Raw genomic sequence first — 27,746 nt, forward strand, 5'->3', positions numbered from 1 at the left:
CTGCTGCTTTCCCAGGGGCGTTAGCAGAGACCTGGATTGAAAGTGGAGCAGCCAGGACTCGAACCAGTGTTACAGTATGGGATGCCAGTGTCACAAGCGGAATCTTAATCTCTGTGCCACAATGCCAGTCCCTCAGTGTGTGTTTTAATCTTAATACCATCTGCCAAACTCTCCAAAATGGTAAATACTATTTATAACTAGTAATATGGATTACCATTGATTTTATCCTCCTACTCTACTCTTCTTGAACTGTGGGTGAAATGGGACAGAGAGTTAGAAGAGTTATTTCAGAATACTGCTAAACATAATTAGAAACATTTCTTTTTGTGCCACAAACTCAACACTGAGAAATTATTTCTGTTAACCTAGAAATCAGTTTATGAACACAGCAAGGTATAAATATGGTGTACTCATCCTGGGTCAAAATTCCCCAAATCTTCCATAATGCTGCATTGTCGGCAACTTTATATAGGCACGTGAGTAGATCTGCGCTTCTGATCTTGCACCACAGAGCACAGCTGGACAACTCGCACCTGAGTCAGAAACTACTAGAGCATTACCTCACGGACAGAAGATTGGCGTAGAGAGGAAGCTGAAGGGCAGAGAAGGGACCACCGTGGCACACAGGAATGGACCACGGCATTTAGAGAGTCTCAGAATGTAGACCACTCTGTTCTCAAAGACACCTTACCCCTTACATTTAAATAAACACCCTATTTATCTATTAAGCCATCTCTGTGACTCCTCAGGAAAATATCAGGCTTTTGAGAAAATGTTTAGTATCACTAACAGAAAGTTGAAAATTAAAATAGACAATGTGAAACCCACAAATTAATCAGCTTAATGACTAAGCTTCATCTTAGTAATGTCTCTTAAATTTACCAATTTTTTAATTTATTTATTTTAAGGTCAGAGTTAGAGAGAGAGAGGAGAGAGACAGAGAGAAAACTTCTGCTCTCTGATTCACTCTCCAAATGGCCATAACAGCCAGAGCAGGGCCAGGCCGAAACCAGGAGCCAGGAGCTTCTTCCTGCTCTCCCATATGGAAGCAGGAGTCCTTGCACTTGGGCCATCTTTTACTGCTTTTTCCAGGCCATCGGCAGAGCTGGATCAGAAGTGGAGCATCTGAGACTCAAACCGACACCCCTGTGGGATGCTGGCACCTCAGGTGGAGGCTTAACCTACTATGCCACAGTACTGGCCCCCTGTATGCTTCCATACTAAATACCTTTTTTGAAAAAATGATGATAAAAAAAAAACAACAATCAAGAGGCACTGTCCAGAGTAAAAAAGCACTGATTTGAGCTTATCTACACATCAAATATAAGTCACAAAATTGTGTTTGCATAGTTAGTGATACTGTAACAGACTGTAATGGGTTTTATGGAACTGCTTTATCTGCTGACCTGACCTGTCAGTTATTTAAAAAGAGTAAAGCTTGCTGTAGTTCTTTGGGGAAGGAAAACAAAACAATAAAAGATGTAATCGCAGAGGCTCTGGGACCGTTTCTCTGTGGTCTCTCCAATAGGGCCAGGAATAGTAACCACAGACTGGCCCAGGGAACCCATGATTCAACACCTTCCCCCGTCCTTCCCAGCTCAGAGCACTGGAAAGGGTCTGCGGTGTGGCACAGCAGGTTCAGTCTTTTCAATGCCAGCATCTCATATGGAAGCACAGATTAGAGTCCCAGCTGCTCTACTTCCAATCTGTCTTTCCTGCTGATGTGTCTGGAAGGGCAGTGGGCCCCTGTCACCCATGTGGGAGACACAGGTGGAGTTCCTGGCTCCTGGCTTTAGCCAGGCCCAGGCCAGGCTGTTGCAGACATCAGGGTACAAACCAGTGGATGAAAGACTTGTCTGTCTCTCTCTCTCTCTCTTTGCCTTTCAAATAAGTAAAAAAATTTTCAAGATTTATTTATTTATTTGAAAGGCAGAGTTAGAGAGAGGCAGAGGCAGCAAGAGAGAGAGAGAAAAAGAGGTTTTCCATCCGCTGGTTCACTCCTCAAATGGCCGCAACAATTGGAACTGAGCCAATCCAAAGCCAGGAGCTTCTTCTGGGTCTTGCACACAGCTGCAGGGGTCCAGACACTTGGGCCATCTTCTGTTGCTTTCCCAGGTCATAGTGGAAAGCTGGATAGGAAGTGGAGCAACCTATAAGTGGCTCCTATATGGAATACCACCACTGCAGGTGGCAGCTTTACCCACTATGCCACAGCACTGGTCCTGCAAATAAATAAATCTTTAAAAAAAAAAAAAAAGACTGAACAGCATGTGGTAAGAAACTTTGATGTTCAGATCTCAGAATCCTAATCTCTGTTCTTAAGACAGCAGTTCATTTCATCTTTTGATGCTTCCATTTAAAAAAAAAATGTTATTTATTTGAAAGAGTTAGAGAGAGGGAGAGAGAGAGAGAGAGAATCTTCCATCTGCTGGCTCACTCTCCAAATGGCTGTAATGACCAGGGCTAGGCCAGGAGCTTCCTCCAAGTCTCCCATGTGACTGCAGGGGCCCAAGGATTTAGGCTGTCTTCAGCTGTTTTCCCAGGCACATTAGCAGGAAATTGGATGGGAAGTGGGGCAGCTTAGACTCAAACTGGCCCACATATGGGATGCTGGTGTTGCAGGTGGTGGCTTTACCTGCTACACCACAGCACCAGTCCCTTAATGCTTTCATTTTGATGATTTCTCTGCAACTGGGAGTAATTATAAAAACTTCCAAGTGATTACAAAGTATATAAGTCAGCTCATTAAATTATTCCATTCACAGGAGAAAATTATTTGACACTTGAAACAATGAACAAATTATTTTCATACCGAGGTGTCAAAAAACAGAAGACAAGGGGCCAGCATTGTGGCACAATGAGTCAAACTGCCAGAGTAAGTCAGAGTAAGTCACTGGCATATGGGTGCTAGTTCAAGTCCTGGTTGCTTCCTATCCTGCTCCCTGCTAATGCACCTAGGACGGTAGCAGATGTTGTACCCGAAAGGGAGACCAGGATGGAGTTCCTGGCTCCTGGCCTCAGTCTGGCCCAGCCCTGGCTGTTGTGGGCATTTGGGGAGTGAACCAGTGAATGGAAGATCTCTTTCTTTTCCCCTCCTCTCTCCCTGTAACCCTGCCTTTCAAATCAGTAAAATAATTTTTAAAAACAACACAAAGTTCAAGACTGTGAGCATATTATTTTTTAAAAAGCAGGGGGGGGGGTGAAGCAGCAATGCCACATTTTAATAGAATTTTGTACAACTTCATAGAATTTCCTATGATGATTAATAGCTATTTAATAGTTGTGGAGTGTTAAAAGTATTCTGATCCCACCCACTGAGACTCAGGACTTGTTGTGGCTCATGCAAGATCTCACAGTGAGTTCAAGGTGGAGCAGCTCCTTTGCTGAGTATAGTATTTAAATCCTTAATGGATGTTTTTCCTCTCAAGGCTCTACTTACTGCCTTTCTCTGCCTTCTCCCTTCCTGTGGTGCATTTAAACAGTACTTCCATTGGTCTTGTTTTGACAAAGTGAGAGTTAGAAGACGCTTTAGACAGTCCATATTCTTGACCTCCACAAAGCTATACAGTAAGAGTTTGCCTCATGTGGTTAGTTCTTTAGATCAGCAGCTCCTGGATGGAGAAGCAACAATAGAAACTGATAACGTTATGGCAGCCATACCATGGGCACTGTGTTAAATGCTTTCCCACATCTCTTAATCCTTACAGCAATTCATGAGGTGTGCAGTGGTATTGTTCCTGTTTTAGCAGAGGAGGAAATTGAGGTACAATGAGGTTAAGTAACTTGCCCAAAGTCTTTTTTTTTTTTTTTAAAGATTTATTAGTTTATTGCAAAGGCAGAGTTACACAGAGAGAGGGAGAGACAGACAGGGACAGAGAAAGATCTTTCATCTGCTGGTTCACTCCCCAAATGGTCACAACAGCCAGGCTGGGTCAGGCCAAAGCCAGTAGGCAGGACCTTCTTCCAGGTTTCCCACATGGATGCAGGGGCCCAAGTAGTTGGGTCATCGTCAGGTGCTTTCCCAGGCCATTAGAAGGGAGGTGGAGTGGAAGTGGAGCAGTCGGGACTCGAACTGGCACACATATGGGATGCCGGCACTGCAGACACCAGCTTACCCGGCTGTACCACAATGCCAGCAGCTTGCCCAAAGTCTTATACCTAGGAAGTGACTAAATTGAGACTCAGACCCAAAATATGAGTTCATAAACATGAATTTACATTACTTCAGTAAATGTCCAATGAAAACGTTTTAGGAAAAACTGTCTTAACAGTGACCAAAGGTATGAGGAAAAATTTTTACTTTAATTGAGAAAATAAGTTATATGCATGAAGAAGCCAAATATTCAAGTATCAGGTTGTAAGTTTGAATATTAGAATGATAATTACCAAGACAGCTCCAGAAATTACCTGCAGAAATAAAAATTTTGAGGGACATATAATCTCCTAAATATTATATATAATATCAGTGAAGGGATTGAATGATACTATTCTTTGTATGAGTTGGTGGGTTATACAGATAATATCTCTGTATTTTCTTGGGTTATGAGTCCTGCCACATCAATATGAGAAAACATTTGACAATTTCCAAACATAGCAGAGAGAGAGCTGTATCCATAATTATTGACTCTGCAGCCTATAGCATGGGAGTGGAGCCCAAGCTTTCAGCCTCTGCTATGACTTTCTCAAGTCTTTAACAGCTCTGGGGTATTCAGTGGAATCTCCATTAAGAAATGGTTAAGCTAGCACAAAGCAGACCAATGAGTGCTGAAACTGTTGTGTATAGATCAGTTGCAGAAAGGATGGGCTAAAGGGCTTATAGCATTGATTTAAAAAGTGTCTCTCACTTCACAGTGCTGTTGCGGAGAAATAAACCTCATTATTGCATATATGTTTTAATTCATTTCTTTGAAAGGCAGAAGGGGGTGAGTGGATAGATCCCTTTCATCCACTGGTTCACTCTGAATAGCCGTTTGCAGCCAGGTCTAGGCCAGGCTGAAACTGGGAGCCAGGAACTCCATCCTGGTCTCCCACATAGGGAGTAGGGGCCCGAGTGCTTCAGCCATCATCTGCTGCCTCCCCAGGCACAGTAGCAGGAAGTTTGAATAGAACCAGAATAGCCAGGACTCAAACTGGCCTTCTGATATAGGGTGCCTATGGCACAAGTGACAGCTTCACCCACGGGGCCACACGCTGACCCCAAATTTTATATTTTTATCTTTCAATTCCATTTTCCATGACCTTTTTAAAGTCTCTTTCTCTACACAAAGATAGAAAATGTAAAGGATGAGATGAGTGTAAGTATAAAGAAGTTTTAGTATTTCTCTCTCTTCTCTCTATAGATTGTTGTTGAGCACCACGGTTCTGTGTAACACTCCAACACTCATTTGAGGAGTGGCTACAAATGTCCTCTACCAAGGCAGGGCAGGGCAGGGCAAGCAGGGCAGGGCAAGCAGGGCAGGGCAGGGTGGTCTTGGCCCTGATCCCAGAACCATCCAGTTGCAATTAATTTTGGAGATCCTGCCATCTAGCCAGATGAGAAGATCACCGTGAGACTAAGGGACTTTTGTCTCAAGATCTTATTTCCAAAGGAACTCAAGAGTTGATAAGATCTCTTGTTAGATTTAACATCTGAAGGGTTGTATAATATTAGTGACCCAAGCTTAAGAATTGTTTTACTACATAGAGTTTTGTTTTGTTTTTGTTTTTAGTAACAAAATGCTTTTTGTCACCACATTAAAGTCAAAATTAAAAAAAAAAATCTTAGGAAATCACTCTCCCTGAGACACATCTGCACCCTCATGTTTATTGCAGCACTGTACACAATAGCCAAGGAATGGAAACAAAGTATCCATTCGCTATGAATAAAGAAAATGGGGTGTGTGTGTAAAATGGAAGACTACTCTGCCATAAAAAGGATGAAATCTTGCCACTAGCAGCCACGTGGATGGAACTGAAAGATCAGTTTATTAAGTGAAATAAGCTGAGCACACAAAGACAGTCACCACATGATCTCACTCATATCTGGAATATAGAAAAGTTGGTCTCATAAAAGTTAAGAATGTAATACTGGTTCCCAAAGGTTGGGGAATGTAGGAGACAGGGAAACTTGGGGAAAGGTCGGTCATTGGCTACTAAGCGATAGATAGGAGTAAGAGGTTTTGGTGTTCTGTTGTACAGCACAGGGATCATAAATAATGATAATGTACTGAATATTAGGAAAAACTAGAAGAACTTTTTTTGAACGGTTTCACTACAAAGAAATGGTACAGGCTTGAGGAGACAGATAGGTTTACCCTGATTGGACGTTGCACAGTATGTACAATGTAGAGAAGCATCAGATGGTACCCCATAAATATGTACAGTGTTTTATATGTCAGTTACAAATGAATTCAGCTTGACAGAAAAGGGTATCTTGGGGCATTTCCAGGAAAGGGCATTTTGCAGTTGGTGCCTACTGCAGCCAGAGCCATGAGCTCTGGGAGAGGTGGTGATGTAGACGTGAAGGAGTGGGAGAGCCGGGGACTTAGCAGGAGCTGAGAGCCAGGTCGCAGTCACATATTCCCATGTTCCCATGTTTTAGCCTTCAGCCTGATGCTAGCTCATTCTGCAAACATGAAGTCCAACTTCTAAGTGCTGCAGCGATTTTTTTAAGCCTTTTAAGGGTATCCAAATGAATTAACTATTGTGCTTCACCTACGCTCTAGTAACTCGCTGTCAGTGGGCAGTTTTATTTTCCCAGATGTGCAGATCGTTCACAAGGAAGTTATGACTAATTAACTCGTAAAGTAAGTGTCCAAATGAATGAACAACTGCAAAGCACCTGTTGTTAACAGCTGATTTTGTCTCCTCGCTTAGATTATAAAGAGCCTGAGAATACAAGACCATGTTTTCTTCTTTTAAAAATGTGTAACACCTAGTGATTTGGGTTCCCATAGAATACAATTGTGAATAGAGAGTGGTTGATACAGTTTGTCTTTATATCTAATGAAAGGAAAGTGTCAAAGGTTCAGACAAACATTGGATGCCTAAGACAGAGGGCTGCTTGTGACTTTCGTGGGCCTTAGATACTTTTTCCTTTGTGATCCTTTCTCCATATTAAAAAAAATAGAATTATATTTTGAAAAATATATTGGCATAAAAATGAATATAATCCAGGCTGGATTCTTTATTCTACTCATGTAGTCATCATCATTGTATTTCGTATTTTTTTTAAGATTTTTTGTATGTATTTGAGAAGTAGAGTTACAGACACTGAGAGCAAGAGGCAGAGAGAGAGGTCTTCCAACCACTGGTTCACTCCCAAATGGCTGCAACGGCCAGAGCTGCGCTGATCCGAAGCCAGGAGCCAGAAGCTTCTTCCAGGTCTCCCTTGTGGGTTCAGGGGCCCAAGCACTTGGGCCAGCTTCCACTGCTTTCCCAGGCCACAGCAGAGAGCTGGACTGGAAGAGGAGCAGCCGGCGCTGCAGGCGGAGAATCAACCTACTATGCCACAGCACCGGCCCCCATTATATTTCTTTTTTTTCTTCTGAGTTAAAAAATGATTAAAACCTTCCAGGGACTTATAAAAGTGTTGTATGCTGTACCTGATGCATACATTGGCCCTATGCGATGTTATGGACAAAGGTTTTTCCTGAAATCACCCCTGGCCTCATCTTTTTTCACCCTTTTATAACCAAGAACGTTGCTAGCCCCTTTTAACTTCTGCTTTTCCTGATCCTTCTCTCTGAGGCACGGGCAGCTCAGGGCCGGTGGTCCCTTTCTCAGTAGCAGTGTGAGGTCTCCGAAGGCCAGTGGAGGCCCCCAGCCAGTGTGCTCTGAGAGCCGCTCACATACGGGGCTTCCCGTCATGGTATGCTAACCGTGAGGCAGGTGGCTGCATCCAAGATGAACTGCTCTGTGAGACTGAAGACTGGGCCTGTGTACTCTAAATGGAGTCAGGGTGAGAACGCAGGTTTTTGCCAGACCGGTTTATTCACTGCTGGGACACAGGGTTTTGTGAAGTGTCACACAGTGGACAAACAATGGAACAGTGACGCCAGAGTTATGTCAGACTTCTCCTTGTGCCGCCCACAGATGAGGATGGAATAATAATGTCACCACCTATAAGCTACTGAGCTAACTGCAGCAATAGCTAAAACATGCAGGTACCTGTTGCCAATAAATCGATCTTGCATGAGACCTTTTGTGAAAATTGAAATAATGATTTGCAGAGGGCTCATTTTTTAAAAAGATTCTATTTATTTATTTGACAGAGTTATAGACAGTGAGAGGGAGAGACAGAAAGACAAAGGTCGTCCTTCCGTTGGTTCACTCCCCAAATGGCTGCAACGGCTGGCGCTGCACTGATCCGAAGCCAGGAGCCTCCTCTGGATCTCCCACGTGGGTGCAGGGGCCCCAGGACTTGGGCCATCTTCTACTGCTTTCCCAGGTCATAGTAGAGAGCTGGATTGAAAGTGGGGCAGCTGGGACTAGAACCGGTGCCCATATGGGATTCCACTGCTGCAGGCAGAGGATTAACCTACTGCGCCACAGCGCAGGCCCCGAAGGCTCAGTTTTTAAAGAGGAAGGACTGAATTTAATTTTTATGTATAGTGGCTGTCTCTTTTTTTTCTTGCATTGGAAATTTGACTTTCCAAGTATTACTTTTCCAACTTTATTCAGAAATTATGTTTTTTAAAATGATGCTCTAAACTCTTGATTTTCCTTGGTGCAGTCCTTTTTTTGAACTATACTCCTGAACCACATGTCATTGAATGTGGTTATATACTGTAAAATAAATGGCCACTTAAAAATATAGGCCACTGGGACTGGCTCTGTGATGTAGTAGGGTAAGCCGCTACCTGCAGTGCTGGCATCCCATATGGGTGCCAGTCAAGTGCCAGCTGCTCCACCTCCAATCCAGCCCCCTGCTAATGGCCTGGAAAGCACTGGAGGAAGACCCAAGTCCTTGGGCCCCTTGGAAGAAGCTTCTGGCTCCTGGCTTCGGCATGGCCCAGCCCAAGCTGTTGCAACCATTTAGGGTGTGAATCAGCAGATGGAGGATCACTCTCTCAATCTGTCTTTCAAATAAATAAATAAATCTTTATGTGTGTGTGTGTGTGTGTGTATGCCGCTAGTTTCTTGAATATAGTAGATTGAAGGAAAGTTTAATTTGAAATATCTCTTGATATAATACCATAAGTTAACTGAATTCCTCAAAAGCATTTACCTTTCTAAAGTTACTAAAAACAAACAGATAAATAAGATAAACTGACATAAGGATAATGATCTTAACTTTTTGGAATAATGGGAATACATTCACATCTATGGAAATTTCGGGTAAACATATTTTTCCCTAATAATCTAGTATTTTATTCTATCAGCAGTGATCTAATAAAACTCACTTAATAGGTTTATAACAGGCAGTATCAATATTAAGTCAATTGTTTAACTGTCAGTTATATAAGTCATATAACAGATAAATTCATTCCTTTAATTGCTAATGTTACCAAATATTCCCTCCCATGGATTTTAGGGCCTATTTTCAGGGAAATTTTCAAGTTAAAAGGTATCCATTCAATTTCTGTTTTAAGGCCGGCGCCGCAGCTCACTAGGCTAATCCTCCGCCTTGCGGCGCTGGCACACCGGGTTCTAGTCCCGGTCGGGGCACCAGATTCTGTCCCGGTTGCCCCTCTTCCAGGCCAGCTCTCTGCTCTGGCCAGGGAGTGCAGTGGAGGATGGCCCAAGTCCTTGGGCCCTGCACCCCATGGGAGACCAGGATAAGTACCTGGCTCCTGCCATCGGATCAGCGCGGTGCGCCAACTGCAGCGCACTGGCCGCAGCGGCCATTGGAGAGTGAACCAATGGCAAAAGGAAGACCTTTCTCTCTGTCTCTCTCTCTCACTGTCCAGTCTGCCTGTCAAAAAATTTAAAAAAAAATTCTGTTTTAAAGAAATTTTAATTGGAATATTTGGCTTCTCTTATTCTCTCTCTTTTATTGGAGTCTAGGATTGTACATTTTACTGTGTTAAAGACATACTGTAAAACCATCTCAACAATTCTCTTGGTGGTTGGATTTCTTTGCTAGAAAATCTTTAATTTCAGCACCAAAATTGCTGTGTATTTCCCTAATGAGAAATAAAAGTGCTTCACATAACATAATTCCATTAATTTGACTCAGAAGATTAATGATTCAAGGGAATGAGTTCTCAGGTTTAGCTCATTTCGTGTTATTATAATAGAATACCACAGGCTGAGTAATCCATAAAGAAAATAAATGTATTTCTCATGATTCTAAAGTCCAAGATTGGGACCGATATATTGCTAGGGTCTTCTTGCTTTGTCATCCCATGGGGAAAAGCAGAAAGGCAGAAAGTGTGTGTGTGAGAGAGAGAGAGATTGATTGATTGATTGAGAGAGCTCATCTATCAGGAACCCACTCCCGTGAGAACTCACCCACTCCCTGGATAACAGCAATAATCCATTCACACCTTCAAAGCCTAATTCCCTCTCATTGGGCCCCACCTCCAAACAGTGTTGCATTGGAGATTAAATTTCCAATTCATATGTTTGGGGGACACATTTAGACTACAGCCAAAGATTTCAGAGAAGACAGATTTATCCAACTTGGGGAAAATGGACCCAACTCCCTCTTTCCTGTAAGCATAGTCCCCTAACTATTGCCTGTTGGGGTCCTTGGTTTCCTTTGTGTTGATGTCATCCTGAACTGGGCACTAACATACCCATGGCAGCTCCTTGCAGAGTTAGTATTTCTAGGAGCAACAGTGGAATGATGGCTGCATTAAGAGAAGGACAGCATTAAGAGAAGTGACCAAGGAGGTTATGCATCATCTCACTCATAGCTTCCTGAATTGCCATTCAGATTAATATAAAATGTGTAATCCCAACCTGATCGTGCCATATCTGTTTGTTATTAATCACTACATCTGCAGTTCACTAGAGTTTTCCTCATGGAGGATAAAGTTACACTAAGCACTCAGCTGATGATGGTGTTTCACTGTGTATTCAAGAGAGTAACATAAAAAGGAGAGTTCCTCCTTTTGACTGTGCCTCTTCAGTAATCCACGTGGAATCTGTGGATGATTCCATCTGAGCCAGCATAACTCATTTGATTTGGAAAAGGGTACTCCATAGTGAGTCAGATTCTTCTTGGGATCAAGCAGGACATGTTTAGAAGCTGCCTTAACTATTTCAGGTCAAGCAGGCGTTGTGATGCACTGTAAAACATTGTAATGATAAATTGCTGGCTTTCTAACAGAGATCTAGTGCCCTGGGATCCTAATGAACCTTCCATAAGTCTGTACTTTCACTCCAAATTTATGGCCCCTGGAGTTTGGAGCTAATGATTGGTGTCACTTTCCCTCTGTCCTGTCTCTGCTCTGTGTCCTTGGGCAAGTTACTTGTCTTCTCTGTGCTCGCTGTCCTCCTCCATGTAGGAAGAACCATGGTGGTATTGGTTTGTAGGGTCAGCTTAGGTGAGAAGGGATGGGCATATTTGCCACCCCAAAGTGAAGTTCAGATTGTTACCTTTTACTCTGTTACTAACCAAATACTGTTTTGTAAACAAACAAATAAATAAAACTTCTGAGATTAAAAGGGGAGGAAAATCAGCCCCATCCCGTCCCCAGCTGGTGCATATCAGACACTGTGTGTAGGCACTGCGTTGGAGCATCTCAGTGGATCTCCCGGCCTGCGGGGTAAGATAAACACCCTTATGGCTGAGAAAGCAAAATCTGAAGTCCAGGCTGTGGAGCCCACCTGCAGTGGCCGCCTCTCTGAGGCTGCAGAGCTCCCGCTGTGTTGAGATCGCCCCTTCCCTGGGTGATCTCCTCCGGCCTCTCCTGGTTCGGCTTCTGTGAGTCCTCCGAGGTTGTTTTGGAGAGTCCTGGGTGCCTTTGCTCTCACAAACTCAGTCTGCTCCGTGTTTGCCAATTGCAGGCTCATGCTTTACATCCCCAGTTCAGATCTTCCACTGGTCATGTTCTTTCTGACACAGTACCTTCCATCCAGTGGGTTCCGGTTCCAGTCACAGCTGGTACAACAGGACCCTGATGCTGTCTCCTTACTGTTTTTTAAAGATTTGTCTATTTAAAGTCAGAGTTACAGAGAGAGAGAGAGGGAGAAACAGAGAGAGAAATCTTCCATCTTCTGATTCATTCTCCAGATGGCTGCAATGATCATGGCTAGGCCAAGCCAAGCCAAAGCCAGGAGGCAGGAACTCCATCCAGGTCTCCCACATGGGTAGCAGAGGCCCAAACAAATGGACCATCCTCCGCTGCTTTTCTCATTAGCAGGAAGCTGGGTTGGAAGTGGAGCAGCAGGGTCTGGAACCGGCACGCATATGGGATGCCCACATTGCAGGTGGCAGCTTTATCTGCTGCGCCACAGCACCAGCCCATCTCCTTACTCTTAATACCAGAGTGGGAATCTTGGCCAGTGGAACACCTTCATTTGTTTTTATATTGGAAGTATGGATCAGGGCCAGCATCGTGGTTCACTTGGTTAATCGTCTGCCTGCGGCGCCGGCATCCCATATAGTTGCTCCTCTTCCAGGCCAGCTCTCTGCTGTGGCCTGGGAGGGCAGTGGAGATGGCCCAAGTGCTTGGGGCCTGCACCCCATGGGAAACCAGGAATAAGCACCTGGCTCCTGACTTTGGATCAGCGCAGCACTGACCGTAGTGGCCATTAGGGGAGTGAACCAACGGAAGGAAGACCTTTCTCTCTGTCTTTCTCACTGTCTATAACTCTACCTGTCAAATGAAAAAAAAAAAAGAAAAAGAAAATATGGATCGTCCTTAGAAGCCTGCCCTTCCCCTCCCGTAATGGTCTGCATTTGGGGTGATGATTGGGGATGATACACGGGGTCTAGTCTCTTAAAAAGGTCCACAGTTTGAACAGTTTTTCACCTTTATTCAAATAATTAGTAATTGTTGATATAGAAACTAGTGGGTTTCCAGATGCCCATAACTGTTGACTTGGTTAAGAAACTGTGGTTTATATACACCATGGAGTACTACTCAGCTGTGAAAAAAAATGAAATCCTCCTTTTGCAACAAAATGGTCACAACTGGAAACCATTATACTTAGTGAAATAAGCCAGTCCCAAAAGACGGATATCATATGTTTTCCCTGATCCAATGTAACTAATAGAATACCTAAAATATAATGCATTGGAGTGAAATAGATATTTTGAGAATAGATGATTGTTTATAGCCCCATTCTCTTCCATTGAGAACAAGGTTCTCCTTCATTTTGTTTTGTTCTCTTTCTCTTCATACTATTTGTTGAACTCCTTTACTTAGAGTAGGGTTAACTATACGGTTATTAAGTATACTGAAAATAGATCATTGTAAAATCAAGAATGGGAATCAGAGGGAGGAGGAAGAAGAGTCAGAATGTGGGCAATAGTTGGGGGAGGGGAGTCCCACTATGTTCCTAAATCTGTATATATGAAATATATAAAGCTTGTGTAAGTTAAATTAAAAAAGAAAACTAATGGGTTTCCTATAAAATGTTACACATAATTTGAGTCCAAATATCACCATCCAAGATTTTTAAATCCAAGATTTTTAAAAATGTGCTTATTTTTAAAATGAATGGAATAAAAGTTGAATTTTTTTTTTTTTGACAGGCAGAGTGGAGTGGATAGTGAGAGAGAGAGACAGAGAGAAAGATCTTCCTTTGCCGTTGGTTCACCCTCCAGTGGCCGCTGCGGCCGGCGTGCTGCGGCTGGCGCACCGCGCTGATATGATGGCAGGAGCCAGGTGCTTATCCTGATCTCCCATGGGGTGCAGGGCCCAAGGACTTGGGCCATCCTTCACTGCACTCCCTGGCCACAGCAGAGAGCTGGCCTGGAAGAGGGGCAACCAGGACAGAATCTGGTGCCCTGACCGGGACTAGAACCCGTGGGCCGGCGCCACAAGGCGGAGGATTAGCCTAGTGAGCCGTGGCGCCAGCCTAAAAGTTGATCTTAAACATTCTATTCTAAGAAATACTCTCCCCAAAATAATATTAGTTCAAGCCAATATCAGGTCAAAATTGATGGTTACTATTTTTAGCCTTTTTCTTCTTGGCTAAATGTACCTGGGAGTCTGTACAAAGGTAGTATCCATAATAGAAGAATGGAGGTCATCATTATGGTGGAGCAGGGCTGGTAGTGTGCTACAGCAGGTTAAGCCACTGCTTGAGACACCAGCATCCCACGTGATTGCTGGCTTCAATCCCAGCTGCTCCACTTCCAGTCCAGCTCCCTGCTAATGTGCCTGGGAAAGCAGCAGAGGATGACCCAAATCCTTGGGCCCTGCTATCCATGTGGGAGACTTGGATCTAGTTTCCTAGCTCCTGACCCAGTCCTGGCCATTTAGATAGTGAATCACTGGATGGAAGAAATATATATCTCTCTCCCTTTCTCTCTGTCTCTCTCTCTTTCTCTCTCTCTCTCTCTCACTCTCTCTCTCTCTCTCTCTCTTGTTCTCTCTCTCCCTCCCCCCTCCTGTCTCTCCCTCTCTGTCTCTACCATTGAAATAAATAAAATTAAAAAAAAGAAACAAGCCATTCAGCCAAGATTTTTGTAACTTTTAAAAACACAGCAATAACAAAATCAACAAGTCTTTAAAAATAAAGCAGTGAATAGAAGTAGAGCTTGATGCTGAACTGGCATCCAAACATGTGCTACATAAACCATTGGCCATTCTGATGAAATACAGAGCAAAAGCTTCCAAATAGAAAATATGTCACCCTTGGAAGCCATGAATCTTCTAGGAAAATCTCAAGTTTTGGCAATTTTCATTAAAAGATATATTAACATTCTTTTCCTGCTACATGTAAATAAATGGAATTTTGGCTTTGATTTTTAAGTTAGAAAAGCAGCTTCTTTTATAATATCATTACCTCAGGGCCGGTGCTGTGGCACAGTGGGTAAAGTCACCACCTGCAGTACCAACATCCCATATGGGCACCGGTTCTAGCCCCAGCTACTCCACTTCCGATCCAACATTGGAAGATAGCTCAAGTCCTTAGGGCCCTGCACTCATGTGGGAGACCTAGAAAAAGCTCCAGGCTCCTGGCTTCAGATCGGCGCACCACCAGCCGTTGTGTCTATTTGGGGGAGTGAACCAGGAGATGGAAGGCCTCTCTCTAACTCTGCCTTTCAAATAAAATAAACAAATCTTTTAAAAAAAAATAGCATTCCCTCTGCTGAGCATGTTTGAGATACCTGCCCTGGGACTTTGTATGTATCTGTGTGTGTGTCTCAGTGGGTTGACTTCACTGCCAAGGTCTTCTTTGTTTGGTAAATCCTAGTTGGCTTTTGTTGTAGTTTTTAACCACCTGTTTCACTGCCACCCTTTTAAGGGGAGAAAATGAAAAGAAGAATAAAGACAAGATTTGAGGAATGACCTTCACCCATTCCCACACCCCTTCCCAACCAAGTGGGAAACTGAGCAAAATGCTTTCTGTCAAATGGACTGTGGGCATCTGAGCCCATGCATGCTGAGAGCGAAGCTTCAGGGGCAGTCCTGGAGCCGACCTTGTGCTACACACTTCCAGCCAGGCCACAGGGATCCGCCAGGGCAGCTCCTGGAGGAAGAGAAATTGGCCCCGTAGTTTTTGCACCTGCTCCTTGGATCTTCCCTTACTGCCATAGAACTCTAAGGTTAGCTAAGGGAGAGCTACAGAGAAAGCTGCTGGGCAGAACCGGTGTGCAGAGGAGGATGGAGTGCTCTATTCAAACTTGGCAAGAACTCTCGTCAACACTCTATTGATGCTGGTTTTAGCAGTTCTGGGACTGGTCCAAGGTAATGGATGGGATGTAGCCATGCTTCATGCAAAAAAATTTGAATGGTGAAAGCATTAAAATTTGCAGCATTTTGCATCAGTGCCTTAAATCCTCCGGGACAGGAGTGCGTCCCTGCAGGCACCTGTAGCAGCAAAAGGAGAGTCAGACAGGGCAGAAGGAAAGAGTTAGCCTCCTCCTGCGGAGTTCTGAGGGTGAAGGAAGTGGGGATGTTTTCTCCCTTAATCAACCTTCCCAGTCTGTTCTCCCCTGCACCCAGCCCTCGATGGGGGACGAACACTAGTGGTGAGAGTGACAGCGCTCATCTCTTTTATACTTCCTGTGCATATGTAGATGAACTTATACATCACAGAACTGAAGAACTGTGATCGAGACACAAGTGTTATGGCACAGCAGGTTAAGCCACTACTTGGAATGCCAGCTTCCCACATCAGGGAATCGTTTTGAGACCCAGCTGCTCCACTTCTGATCCAGTTCCTTGCTAATGTGCCTGGGAAAGCAGCAGAAGATAGGCCAAGTGCTTGGGCCCCCGCCACCCACGTGGGAGACCCGGATGGAGTTCCTGGCTCCAGGCTTCAGCCTGGGCCAGCCCCCGGTTGTTGTAGCCATTTGGGGAATGAAGCAGTGATTAGAAGATTCACTATCTCTCACTCCTACACACCTCTCCCCCAGTCGCTCTGCCTTTCCAGGGCTACAGCTAGGGCAATAAATAAATAAAATCTTAAAAAAAAAAAATCCGTGATTTAAAAATTCATCAATTATGTGCACCCTGGGTGGCCATGAAGCAATGGCTCAAGTGGTTGGGTCCCTGCCACCACACAGAACACCCGGATTGAGTTCCTGGCGCCTGGCTTCAGCCTGCTCCAGTTGCCTGCATTTGAGGAATGAACCAAAGACAGAGGAACTCTCCTCTCTCTCTCTGTCTCTCACTCTGTTTCTCTGCCTTTGAAATAAAAATAAATAAAAATTGTAAGTAAAATTTCATCAGATTAGCGCCTCTAATTTGGAAATTAGAACCTTCTAGGCCCCACAGTTAATGACACAAATCACACTGCACTGTTCTCTCTTCAGTGGCGTGGTGCAGCCTTCGAGAGAGGTCTGCGCTCAGCCAAGTGATGTCATTGCTGCTGCCCTAATGACCACTTGACATAGGAATGAGCAAACTAGAATTTCAAAGACAGGCGAAGTTACACAGTGAAATATTGAGTTTTTCCTGTTTTAAACTTTTCCCCTCAGGCCAGCAGAGATGCTAGCTGGCCTGTCATCCTCTCAGAAACAGAAAAGATAAGCATGCCTTCTACCAAGCCCGGGATGACTACAGGATATTGGTAGGTTTAAAAAGAATGGTTACGGAATGCCGTGTAAATGATGATCTAATCTATGTTTTAAATATGTGTTTAAATACTCATACAAAAGCCCAGAAGGATATACTCTAGGCAATTAACAATGTTTATCTCTGGGAGTAGAATTACAGGGGGAATATTCACTTGTGGTTTATTGTTCAGATATTTTAAAAACATCATTTTTTCAACTAAAAATCAGCAAAGGTATTTCTCTGGGTGTGTGTGTGTGAGAGTGTACGTGAGTGTTTGGCACAGAATTGCAAGCCTAAAAACCCATGGTTAGGTATCAGTAACGAAGAGAGGCATGAAGTTAGTAGGCCATTTAGACCATTTACTGGCTAGTCAAATTTAGTCTGCATTTACTTTTTTTTTCTTTCAACGTGAATGTATTTCATGCTGAATTTCTCTCCAAGCCAGCTTCTTCTGGGATATTATTTTCTTCTATGCCCCCTTCTCTTCTGGTTTAGGAACACTTTGTTCCTTTGCAGTGAGCAGCTTATCAGTGCGGCGTGGGGAGCTCATGCCTGGGTGAACCCCACCATGGGTTCCGTAGGGACCGCCGAGTGTCCTGCGGGCTTTGTTCACTGACCAGAGTCTCCAGCCAGACCCTCAAGTTCTGCATTGCTCTGCATTTTTAAGGGTGTGCCACAGAAACTCAGCCCTGTGTGGGGGTCCCTGGCCCTGTGTCCACCCATTGCCTGACCTGGGCACTCCTGCCACCTCCACCATTGCAATGACGGGATTTTGTTCCAATTATGTGACATCTTTCTCATACTTGGTGGCTTTCAGACGTGCATACCCCCCATGGCCTGAGCAATTTCTCCAGGGTTCTTAACCTGAACATAAAGATTTGAGCCTCTTGATTTGCATGATTTTGTGAGGTTTTCTGGGTCAAAGTGAGCAATAGACCATTTTCTTAGATTACCTGAGGGTACTTACAGGAAGAGCTAGTTGGCATTTATTGGCATTTATCTGGATACCACTTTATAGAAAAAGCCCAATAACTGGTAGGTATTTTCCTCTATCCACCCTCCCACCCACCTACCCATCCACCCCCCCATCCATTCCCCCATCCCTGTATCCCTCTATCCCTCTATCCTCCATCCCCCGTCCACCCACCCACCTATCCATCCCCCCATCTCCCCATCCCCCCATCCACCCACCCATCCACTTATCCATCCATCCATCCATCCCAGTGCCTGAGGGGCACACACTGTGGCTGGAGACCGGGCAGCAATGGCCGAGAGCCAGGGCGCTAGGTGAGTGACTGGAGGGTCAGACCTGGAGCCAGGGTGTCCCTAGCTGAGTCGGTGAGAGAAAAAGTTAGTGATCTGGATGATCTGGATTTAGGTCTTGGCCCACAATCTGTCACAAATCGTACATAGGAGATTAATTCTGGAATTCAGTCCATTTCCTGCTTTACAAGCATTTCTATCAAGATTCTGTGGAGAGGTTCTGCGTCAGCGGCTCCAGGCCACCGATGGAGACAGCGCACCCCAGATGCCTGCGTTGGTTTCTTACCGCCACGGCTGTGGATTCAGTGACTCCTTGATCCTCGCAACCGAGCATACGTACGCATGGGAATCTAGAAAGCATCCTTTCTCCCCCTTAGAAAAGAAACGCACCAACTGGCCTGTGCAGTGCCCACGCATCCACCTGCCTGCCTCGTGCCCCGCGGGTGGCCTCTGCGCCCCGCCCGCAGCCCGGGGTTTCACTGCCCCTGGGATGAGTCCCTTGCACCACCTTCATTCCTGACCACCCCCCGCCCCCCCAATACTTCCAGGTGCTTTTCCTGCGGTCTGTAAAGGGAAAACACAATTCAACACCTGGGAAGTCCATCATCCCTAACGCTCAGCCAGCGGCGCCCTGGCCTACAAGGAAAGTTTTACAGCAAGTTCTTTCCCGTTATCAGTTCTTCTTGCCAAGTCCAACTTGTCTGGCGCTGGAAGGGACTTGCGGCCAGGGAGATATGCCCGGGGGCAGGACGGCGCAGGGAGCCCTCAGGACCCCGGGCCCCCACCGCAGGGCCCCAGCCACGCCTCCTCTCCCGCGGCCACAGCCCGGCCTGGCCTGGCGGGGCGAGCGGTCGGGACTCTTATTTTGAAGGGCGGCGGGCAGAAGCGCCGCGGCGCTCCCTGACTCACTGAGCCGCGGGGCGTGCTATATATCGCCGGTACCTGCCCCGCGCCTCAGCCCGCTGAGTCCGCAGCTCCCGCAGCACCGCTGCCATCGGGGAGCAGCGGCCCAGGGACCCGGGAGCGAGCTGCGGGGTGGCGGCCGGGACGCCCGAGGTAGGCGCAGACAGAGGGTGGGCGCGGTGGCCGGTGGCAATGGATGAATCAAAGGGGGGCGGGGGTGGGGGTGGGGAGAGGGGGCAGCTCTTCTGGACCGCCCTGGCCATCTCCGGTCCAGGTGCTCTCGCGGGTACCCCTCCCCGGGCCGGATCGGAGCACTGGCTGCCCAAAGTTGAGTCCCAGATGGGAAGCTGTGCATCCTCCTAAAGCAGGGTCGGGGCTTGGAGAAGATGCTGCGGGGCGGCGCATGATCCCTGCGGCCCCCTCAAGGTTTCTGAGCCCATCCCTGGCTCAGTGGAAGCCCTTCTCATAATGGGAGTCAAAGCTGGTCAGGGAGGGCAGAGCCTGCAGGGCTGGCAGGGATTTGGGGTGGGGGTTGGGAGGGGGAGATGACCTCATTCCCGGCGGCTGGGGGGAGGGGGAGGGGTCCTCGGGTCCCCGCGCCCTCTTCCTCCCCGAGCCTGGCCTCCCTGAGGTGGGCGCTGCTCTGAAAGTTTGTTCCGAGAAAGTTTGCGTGGAACCCCGGGCGCTGTCGCCCGCGCGCGCAGCAGCTGTGTTTGCCGGCCTCGGTGGCGCGGGGTGGCCCGCAGCTCCACCTCCACAGCTCCGGCCACCGCTTTGTTACCCGGGAGGGTCCTTTGAGCCTGCAGACCGCCCTTACTGCCCCCTCCCCCACTAAGGGGGCGATGGTGGGAAGTCTGGAGCCCTGGCGCCGAGGCTGGGGGCTTCCCGCCTTTTGGGGTGGCCCTGTCCAGAGTGCAGAATGGTTCCGGCTGTAGAGGAGAGTTTGGTCCTTTGAACCTGGATTTGGGCTTGCGGCTTGTGCTCGCGCGGTGGGCAGGGCGGTGCTTCCCTGCTGGGTCTCCCTGGACCAGGCATCTTGGCACCCTGCTGTGCTGGGTCTCACCCCAGCAGCAGGCAGGGATGAGCCAAAGCCCCTGGTCGGTGTTTGGGGGGAACACCAGGACCTGTGTGCCTGCACCAGACCCCTGCGCCCCCGGGGGACCAGCTGCGGCATCTATGACAAAGGCGGAGATGGACCTGTGTTCCTGGGTAACCACTGGTCCCGCCCTGCCGCCCATCCTCCAGGATAAAAAATGGCCATACCAACTTTGGAAACTGCCAAGTCTGGCTAGGAGGACATGTTCTTGTCTTGCATTATGAAGACTTCCACCAGAACTGTCCCGGCCAATCACTGCCACTGAGAAGTCAGCCAGCTGCTTGCTTGCTTGTTCTGGGGTTTGGGTTTAGGTAGCCTGTGTAGCTCACAGTACGTGGGCAGCGTCTTTCTTCCTATCTTTTTGCCTTGCCCACAAAAGTGTTTTTTTTTTTTTTCTTCTCAAGACTTGGCTGACTTTGGTGTAGTGAATTGCCTGACTTATTTCTCCTTAGTCTCTTTGTACTGATGGATACAGGGGATGGTGCAAAGTGTGTGTACTCCTGTGCCTTAGAGCGTAAGACGTGTAATCAGAGGCAGCTCAGTGGTTAGTGCACCCTCGAACAACAAGACTGTAAGAGTAGACAAGAGCTAAATAATCAACAGAGTTTTCAACTAATTCCTATGCTTGCTTTATTTATTTATTTATTATTGGTTCTTCTATTTTGTCTTGAGGAAAAGGATTGGGTGGCTTGTCCTGTGCCCACACCGCATCCTTTAAGAAACTGGGCATGTACAGCATGCAAGAAAACCTGCCAGTCTCCCAACCATCTTTTTGCCTATGGGAACACCTGATTTCAAAGGGTGGTGGGGTGGGGTGGAGCATGGGCAGGTGTTTGGAAATAATGAGGCTTTATTTTTTTCTGATTGTTGAAGTCCGTGAATCATAACGTTCTGACAACTGGTGTGACGTAGTTGCTCACCTGCTGTAGGTGACGTAATCGTGTGTGCCCAGGCTGACACAGGGGAGGACACTGCCTTCTTCCGTAGACAGTAGATAGATGAACTACGTACAGCAGCCGTAGTACTGCTTCAGGATGTCCTTAAAACGCCTAAGGTAGAATAAAACTAACTTTAATCACATTGCATTGTGGCTCATCTTCACAATTTTACTGTACTGTCTTCTTCAGCCTCGAGCTGGTGTAAAAACTTTGCTGATGAGCTGTATTCTTCGTATGGCTTTTGAGGGTAGTTGCTTCTTCCCCCCTCCCCAAACACTGTTTCCCTTAGGTTACAGTAAATCTTTGAATATTATATTTGAAGCAAGTAAATTATTGCTGAAATATAAAGCATTTTCTGGAAATTGTCAAGGAATCTATACTGCTCCAGGTGCTAAAGTCATTATTTCAAGAGGAAATTCTTCGTTTGTTCAATTATTAATTATCCAAGCAGTTGTTAACTTTTCCCCTCCTTTCAGACTTCTTTCACAATCCTCGGGGGCCATAACAGTATATGACACATGGTCTTCTCTTTTGTGTGTATATTCCCATAAACCATTTTGTATGACAATGTCTTGGACTGTTTTCAGCATTTATTTCAGAAGATCCTGATAAACATTGGGTAATCAAAGCTATCTGTGCTTCCAAAGTTGCATACTTTTTACTATCTTGCCAAGTAACCCTTTTCTTCAAAGCAAATGGGAAAAGCAGATAGTAAATACACAATTAAAAAAAAGATATATATATATTTATTTATTTGAAAAGCAGAGTGACAGAGAGATGGATGGAGAGAGAGGTCTTCCATCTGCTGGTTGACTCTCTAAATCGTCCCAATGGCTGGAACTGAGCCAGGCCCGAATCAGGAGCCTGGACTCATCAGGTCTCCCACGTGGGTGGTGGGGCCTCCAGCACTTGGCCATGATTTGCTGCTCTCCTGGCTGCATTAGCAGAAGGCTGGATCAGAAGCAGTGCAGAGCATCCTGATAGGGCATGCGGGCATCACAGCTGGTGGCTTCATTAGCTGTGCAACAACACATCCCCACTAAATACACTCCTTTAAAGAATACTCATATGCTAAACATTTTTAGACTATTATTTGAAAGTGTTCTGGTATTTTACACACATTAGCTCATTCTAGTAATAGTCTTTTGAGATACAGCACCAAAAAGGAAACTATTAGATTTTAAAGGAAAATACAGGGACAGAAAGAATTTGCTTTAGGACCAACGATGAACCAGAGATGCTCAGCTCTTCTAAGTCCTGTGTTCCAGGTCATTAATCCTAGAGACTCCTTCATGATTGTACTAAGTCTAAGAACTTTAAAAAAAAAAAAAGGCACACAGGGAAAGTCTGTCTCAGACTTTGTCAGAGGATAATGGAGTAGAGACGCTAGATGAGAAAGTTTTCATCCAAGGAGGTGTCATCATGAGAGAGGCAGCAGTCTGAGAGGAGTGGCACGTGCAGCTTTCTGCCCGTCCCAAGGCCCAGCTCTTCCTGAGCAGGAAACCTCAGCAGTTTTCTTGGCCATGTGCTTTAGGGTGAACCATAATTGGTAGCAGAAGCCATTCCCGTTAGGTGAGCCTCTCTTGCTTGTGTATTTTGGCTAATGACTACAAGCAAACCAGCTGAAAATGTGGAATGGTTGGCTAATGTCACTTCTGCATCTTCCCGCTGAATGTGTATTAGCCCAACTGCCAAGACTTCACCACGATGGTCGGTGAGGATGGTGATTTGCAGTTTGGCATGCGCTGTTGGATGGTGTAAGGGCTTATTTGATGGAAAAAGAGTTCCTCCTGAGAGAGGAGCTGCCATTTGCAGACGAGGTGTGTCAGCCAGAAGAAATGAGCAATAGCCGTTTTCTGGTTTCCATTGGCAAAAACTTGGCATTTTTTCCCACATAGAACTGTTAAAAATAGATTCCTAGGAAGGCACACAAAACCAAGTGAAAAAGAATAGACACTAAAGAAGATAACTAACCCTTTAAAAAAATGGCTCTTACGTTCATTGTCCCAGGATTCTCAGGTTGGCCCACCATATTTCCTGCTGCTCTAGGCCCAGGACCAAGTCTGGCATCCAAAGAGAAAGGAAGAGCTACTGATGGCGCCTTTGTGAAGCTGGCACACTTACTGCGAACCCAGCAGTCCTCAGCCTTCGCGTGGGTTGTACTCCCAGTGTGGCTGTATGAAGCTCATTGCTGGGAACCCCAAGCACCCTTTTACTTTGAAACTGTGTCACACTTCCTGGTTAGGCTCCCAGGCCAACCTAAAGGGAGCTGAAATATTCTGCTTTATTAACTGAACTGAGCCTTAGAACCAAGACACTCTGTATCTGGTTGGGGGGGGGGGGGGAGGGAGGGAGGGAGGGGAGAGGGAATGCACACTCAGAGCTCCAAGTGAATTTTTAATCCCAGAAACAATGACAGAAGAAATTCCTCACTTTGTCTTTGAAACCCTGGGGGAAAGAAAGTACAGGTAGGCAGAGATGCATTTCCTTTCATATTCCCCTTCTGCTAACAGAGACCACGCCCTGGAACTGCAAAGCCAAAGAGAGGAGATCCAGGCAGTACCTTGCTTTGTAATATGGAGGGGAAATGGAAGAAGGCACAGATAGTGGGTGAGTTCTGGTCACTCACCCATGGGGACCTACTTTGAATGGCTGTAGATCTAGGCAAGTTTTACTATAGAACCCAGCCCTACACGCTAACACTACTCAGTTGTGTGTTCTGTATTTCCAGTCGAGAGCAGGCTTTAAGTGGAATCTCCAGTACTGGAAGGAAAGCAAATCTGTAGGCCTCTTCTATTCCTTTTTTAATGCCAGGCTAAATTCCCAAACTTGTACTTATTTGGGAATGGATAGACTGAAGGTAAACATAGATGCTAATTACTATACCGTTCTAATGAATCATAGACTAGGCACTGGGTGTTGAGCACTTCATACCAGACATTGTACTAAAGAGACCAGGGTTGTGAGGCTGCAGGTCCCAGATGCTCCACTTCTAATCCAGTTTCCTGCTAATGTGCCTGGGAGAGCAGTGGAGGATGGCTCAGGTGCTTGGGCCTCTGTACCCACCTGGGAAACCTGAATGGAGTTCCAGGCTCCTGGCTTTGACCTGGCCCAGCCCTAGCCATTGCAGCCATTTGGGGAGTAAACCTGCAGGTAGAAGGTCAATCTCTCTCTCTCCCTACCTCTCTCTCTCTTTGTAACTCGCCTTTCAAATGAAAAAGTAATAAATCTTTAAAATGAAGATGTGCTAAGATGTTTTATACACTTCTGTCATTTAAACCTCAGCACAACTGTCCGTCATCTTGAAAGTGACGGATGTCTGAGATGAGAGAGTAAGTAAATTGCCTATAGTCACACAGATCAGAAATGGCAGAAATGACATAAATTCAGTAGGCATGGCTGAGCCAGTCTGTCTCAGTGGACAGATAGGCAAGACTCCTTGCCTGTGTGGAGCTTAGATACCAGCCTTAGGAGGCAAATCATGAACAAAATGAACCACGCACCTGCTTGTCTCAGATGCAGTTACATGGCATGGGGAGGGGGAGGGGGAGGAATGCCAGGTCAGGGGTGGCAGTTCAGTGAGGGTGACCAGAGAGGGTAGAGAGTGGCTGCATCCAGGAGTACTTAGCTACTGTGTCTCACAGCAAACCATTGCATTTTGCAACACCAAGTGCTTGAGTGTGTGCTGTCTCATCCATCACCATAACAACGCTAGCAAGTGATGGCGGAGATACACAAGCATAACTATGAAAGGCTTGATCGTATCTGGCCAAAAGTCAGGGAAGATGGGGCCAGTTGCTGGAGGGACATCCTAGAGGCCAGGCCTTGGTGCGCAAGCAGAGAAGGCTTGGCCTTGGTAGCTGTTCTGTCCAACCAGCTGGAAGATAAAATCAGTGGGCAGAGGCGCAGGAGGCGGAAGCTTGTGCAGTTCTCTTCTGCTTGCTTCTTTTTGCTAGTGCAGTGGGGAGAGTGTGGTTCTCGAGGAGGGACCTTCCTTGAGAAGAGAAGTGTGAGATGGTTATTTGGGGGAGGTGCACCCTGAGTTCAGCTGGTGAAGTGTACATTCAGGGTCTGCCCAAGGTCATTTCTTTTTGAATATTTATTTATTTATTCATTTGAAAGGAAGAGCTATAGAGAGAGAGGAATAGAGATCTTCTACCCACTCGTTCATTCCCCAAATGGTCACGACAGCCAGGGCTGGGCCAGGCCAAAGCCAGGTGTCCAGAATGCTATCCTGCTCTGCCCACAGTGCATCCTTCCTTCCCACATGTAGCCTGAAGCTGAATCAGAAGCGCAGGAGCCAGTACTATACCCAGCACTCCAACACCGGCTGCCTGTGTCATAAGCAGCAGCTTAACCCACTGTACCGGAATGCTGGCTCCTGTCCAAGGTCAAATTCTGACACCATCCACAGCATACACAGCTCAAAAAAATTTTTTTAAAGATTCATTTATGGGGCTGGCACTGTGACACAGTGGGTGAGAGCCCTGGCCTGCAGTGCCAATATTTCATGTGGGCGCCACTTCCAATCCAGCTCCCTGCTAATGTGCCTGGGAAAGCAGCTAGAGGATGGCCCAAGTCCTTGGGCCCCTGCACCCACATGGGAGACCTGAAAGAAGCCTCTGGTTTTGGATCGGCTCAGCTCTGGCCATTATGGCCATTTGGGGAGTGAACCAGTAGATGGAAAACCTCTTTCTCAACTTCTCTCTGTAACTCTGTCTTTCAAATAAAGAGCTACAGAGATGGAGGAGAGACAAAGTACAGCTCAGAATTCTATAATCTAGTCTAGCAGATTACTAGTTTACTTCTTAAAGACTTAAAGGACTATCTTCTGACTCTTGATCACTTACTTGGAGCAGAGCTCTGCATTTTGTGCGTGGTTAGTGTTTGTGGAGTGACTGCTTTAGCAAACCTCCTAAACACTTGTCCAGAAATTCCGTTTCAGATTTTCTGACCTAAGCATCACCCAGTGTTCTCTGTCTTCTTGAAATGCTCTGACATGTATAGACTCTAACACAGTACTGGTATACCAGTACTAGTGCTAATTATTTCGTTGGGCTAATCCCATCTCCTTAATAGATATTTAGACTACAAAAAATGCTTAACGTATGCTCTTTTATGTTATTCTCCAATGGCTGTCGACTTTATTCCTACCAAGTTATGCCTTTGTGGAGGCCAGTGAATGGCTTCTGACTTCTCAGTCCTTGTTGACTCTCACATAGGTTCAGTGCATTGTGCACAGTGAACTTGGAAACAGGGAAACCAATTGGGATGGTTAGAATGATCAACATGGATATCGGGGATCTCATGACATTAGTGGCAAAGGAACTGATGGACGTGGATGGATTGCAGGGATAGTTGGAAGATACGATAGATTTCCTGGTGTTTGTGATATGTAGGGGATACAGAGAGGATGTGCAAGGTTACTCCTAGGTCTCTGCCAGGCCTGGGAGGATGGGGCCTCCCTGTGCAGAGAGAAGGAGAAGAAGTGGGGCAAGTCTGAGGGAAGGCTGGTTCTGACTTGCACATCCCAAGTAGACGTCCAGGAGCCAATCACTTACCTCAGGCTGACTTCTGCAAGGAGCCTTGAGGGGGAGCCAGTGATCTGGGGACTATCACGATAGGTGAGAATACAGCCTTGGGAGAAGATGACTTTGGCCCAAAAGAGAGCACAGAGTGAAGAAATTTGGCTCTCAGTTTTTGAAGGCTGAATAAAAATCCAGTCTAAGCTCTGCATTAGTCTGCAAAATCTGCCCACTGTCAATGTAGAAGTAATACTTTTCCTAGTAGAACCATAAACAAATTGATATGAAACTGATGTTGCAAAAAAATGTGGTTTTTCTTGGAAAAGACTCATTTTCTACTTGTCTGCATGACTATAAATGGATACATTTGCATGGAAGGTAACTTGTGGATTTTTCGAAGATCTCTTTGTCTCCTATTGAAAGACAAAATGAATCCGCGTGTACGTCATGCTTCTCTCACATCATACCATCTTGTTACGTAACATAGTGTTTGAGGACACACTGTGTGCACCAGCCGCTGTACATTCATCCAGGCAAGTGACTACAGGGTACGCAGAGACAGAAGAGGAGGAGCTGGACTTCCCCTTTCCCAGGAGGGGCTTAGTTTCCCAGTGAGAGTGGCACTTCAGAATTTGCATATCTCTGACAGGCAGAAAACATATCAAGGCAGAAGACAGCAGTGGTCCAAGTCTTTGCATTCCTTGGCCTAGATTCTGTATACACAACCACGGGAGTTGTCAGACTGCAAACATAGGAGATTACACTGTTTAACATCAGTTTGTCTTCTGATCTTCCAGAACCGTTCACCAGTGCAGTAGATGCTCAGGGAAACCACCAGCTGGGTGAAGCTGCAGACCTTAACTTAGGTCAACTGTGCCTAGGGTACAAGTGAATCACACAGTGTGATGAGTCT

General features: G+C 46.0%; 1 protein-coding gene across 8 annotated transcripts in view; it reads left to right on the forward strand.

Annotated features, from left to right (window-relative positions):
* PALLD (palladin, cytoskeletal associated protein) overlaps window positions 1-27,746 on the forward strand; it is a 455,211-nt gene that overhangs the window by 340,362 nt on the left and 87,103 nt on the right. The window contains exon 1 of one of the 8 annotated variants that reach the window (XM_051842559.2): window positions 19,282-19,427. The exons of 6 other annotated variants lie outside the window; for them this stretch is intronic. The gene's annotated coding sequence lies outside the window, so the exon portion shown is untranslated. Of the gene's footprint in view, window positions 1-19,281; window positions 19,428-27,746 lie in introns of those variants that run through there. One more of the 8 variants, XM_070068276.1, reaches the window with a different exon arrangement.

The sequence above is a fragment of the Oryctolagus cuniculus genome, chromosome 2, assembly GCF_964237555.1.
Source record: "Oryctolagus cuniculus chromosome 2, mOryCun1.1, whole genome shotgun sequence".
NCBI classification, from domain to species: Eukaryota; Metazoa; Chordata; class Mammalia; order Lagomorpha; family Leporidae; genus Oryctolagus; species Oryctolagus cuniculus.